The sequence below is a fragment of the Athene noctua genome, unplaced genomic scaffold (genome assembly GCF_965140245.1).
Source record: "Athene noctua unplaced genomic scaffold, bAthNoc1.hap1.1 HAP1_HAP1_scaffold_244, whole genome shotgun sequence".
Taxonomy (NCBI): domain Eukaryota; kingdom Metazoa; phylum Chordata; class Aves; order Strigiformes; family Strigidae; genus Athene; species Athene noctua.
In genome coordinates this window covers 152501-155000 of record NW_027437709.1, presented here as the reverse complement: position 1 = coordinate 155000, position 2500 = coordinate 152501, and the positions used below count along the sequence as shown (strand labels likewise).

The 2500-nt window shown below is 78.4% G+C and overlaps 1 non-coding gene across 1 annotated transcript; it reads left to right on the top strand.

Annotated features, from left to right (window-relative positions):
• Positions 1–1543: 1543 nt before the first annotated feature.
• On the top strand, positions 1544–1696 carry LOC141955435 (5.8S ribosomal RNA). The gene has a single exon (XR_012632553.1). It is a non-coding gene; the product is annotated as a 5.8S ribosomal RNA (ribosomal RNA).
• Positions 1697–2500: the final 804 nt, after the last annotated feature.

Genomic DNA, 2500 nt, shown 5'->3' with positions numbered 1-2500 from the left:
AGGTACCTAGCGTCCGCGCCTCCGCGGCCCTCCCTCGGCTGAGCCCGGGGGTCGAAGGCCGCGGAGCCGGGCGGAGGTTTAAAGACTCGGGCGGCTCGGTGCGACCCGCAGGGGCGGGCCCCGGCCGTGTGCGGCGGTTGAGCCTCCAGGGGCGGGAGTCGCTCTCGTGCAGGCCCTGGCCATGGCGGCCGCCGCCCACGCCGTGGGCTTTTTGTCCCCTCGGGCGGCCGCGCCGGGGAGGGGTGTCCCCCCTGCCCCCCCTTCTCCGCGGTCCGGTCTCGGCGGCGAGACCGGCGGCGTTCGGTCGGCCGCAGCCGGCCTGCCTCGCCCTCGAAACGCGAAGGGGAACCTCCCCCCCCCCCGGCGGGGAGCGCGGGCTCTCTCGCCGTCGGGGGCGATGGCGATTCCCCCACGGTCGGGGGTCTCGCCGGGCGGGGCGGCCTGCTCGGGCCGCCGCGTCTCCGTGGACGCGCAGCGGCGCGCTTGCGGCTTCGTGCTCCTTGCTTGCCACCCCCACCCCTTCCCGCCCCGGCTGAGGGGAGGGGCGGCGCAGCCCCCGGGCCCGAGCGGCGGCGGCGGCGCCGCCGCTCGGCGTGCCGGCCGGCGGTCGCTCGGTGGCCGGCCGCGTGGCCTGTCCCGTCCCGGGTCCTGCCCGTCGCTTCGCAGTCGCCTTTCCCGGTCTCGGTCAGGCGAGGCGGGTGGGCGGCCGAGGGGCGTTCCCCGTCCCGTTCTCCGCGCGGAAGCGGGGAGAGGGGGCGTCGCCTCCGGCTCAGCGGCGTCCGCCTTCTGCCTGGCGCGTGCCTGCGGAAGGGGCCGAGACGAGAAGCGGCGGCGGCGGCTCCGGGAGGGCAGCCGCGGCGGTGCGGTGGCCGGGCGGCGGTCGGGCGGAGCGCCGGGCGGCGGCGTCGCGTCGCCGTCTCGGGTTCCGGCGGTTGGCCGTCCGTCCCTGTCTCCGGTGTGGTGCGGCGGCGGCGCCGCGCGGGCGTTCCCGGCGTCGGGGCGAGAGCCGGGGTTTCGGGGCCACGGGGGCAAGGAGCCGGCTGTCGCAGCGCGCGGGCGCTGGGCGGCGCGGAGGCGCGCGCGGCGCGAGCGGGGCGCCCCCGCTGGTCGCCCGCGCGGCGGTCAGCGTCTGTGGTTTCCCCCCTCCGCGCGAGCGAGAGGCGGGTGCAGGTCCGGGCGCGCGGTCGGACGCGCCGCCGGCCCTCCGTGCGGAGGCCGGGCCGAGCCCGGGCGCCTGGGCCGCCTCCGAAGCGAGCAAGGTGCTTGTTGTTTCCCCAGGTCGGTCGGGAGCGCGGGCTCCCCGGGCCCTTGCCGTTCGGAGCTTGTTTCACCCTTCCCTTCCTTCCCTCCGTTGTGATGTCGGTACGGTCATCTGAGGCGAGGCGCGACCGTCGCCCGCCGGTCGTCGCGCGCCCCCTCCGCGCGTGCGGAGGGGGGCGGTCGGTCGGTCGGTGGGGCGGCGGTCCGTCGTCCGAGAAGGGGGCCGCTTCTGCGGAGCGGTCCCGGCCCCTCCGCGCGCGCGGGGCGGTGCCGAAAGGCAGACAACTCTTAGCGGTGGATCACTCGGCTCGTGCGTCGATGAAGAACGCAGCTAGCTGCGAGAATTAATGTGAATTGCAGGACACATTGATCATCGACACTTCGAACGCACTTGCGGCCCCGGGTTCCTCCCGGGGCTACGCCTGTCTGAGCGTCGCTTGACGATCAATCGCCGGCCGGTGCGCCGTCCCTCCCCGCCTCGCCTCGGCGGGCGGGCGGGCGGCGTCCGCGGCGGCGCGGCTGGGGTGCCTCGCAGGCCCGTCGGTGTCGGCCGAGGGCCTTCGTCCCCCTAAGTGGAGACTCGGGGAGCGCTCCGAAGCTCCCCGCTCCCGGAACGCCCGCTTGGCGGAGCCTCGTCCCGCCGGGGCCGGGCGGCCCGTTGGTTCGGTCCGGCCGGGTCGGGCGCGGCGGTGGGGAAGGGCCGAGGTGTCGGGGGGGGAGAGGCGCGGGCCTCTTCCCCGGCCTCCTCCCGCGCGGGCGGCTGTCTGCGGGTGGGTACCGCGGCGGTACCGTGCCGTGCTGCCGCTCGCGTGCGGGGCGTGCGCCGTGGGAACGGGGGTCCTCCCCGTCGCCACTGGCCCCCCGCCTTCTTCTCCCTTCCCCGTCGTAGCCGCCGCGCTCCGGGCGGCGGAGGCCGGGGGTGGGCTCGGTGGGGGGGGTGCGGCGGCGGCGGCGGCGGCGGTGGTTCGGGGGTTGCGGCTGCGGCGGCGACCGCGCGTGCGGTCGGCGTCGGGCCCGGCCCCCCCCCTCCCGTCCGTCCGTCCTGTCCGTCCGCCCGCTTCCCCTCGGCGTGCCCTCCGCGCCTCCGCCGCGCCGCGCGCCCGGTCGGCCGTGGCGGGCCGTCCGCGTCCCCGGGGGCCGTCTCCGGGCGCGCCTCGCGCGCGTGCGTCGGTCTCGCGTTCCGGGCTGGGGCGAGTCGTTTGGGCGTCGTCGTCGTCGTTGGCGGCGGCGCGGCTTTCCT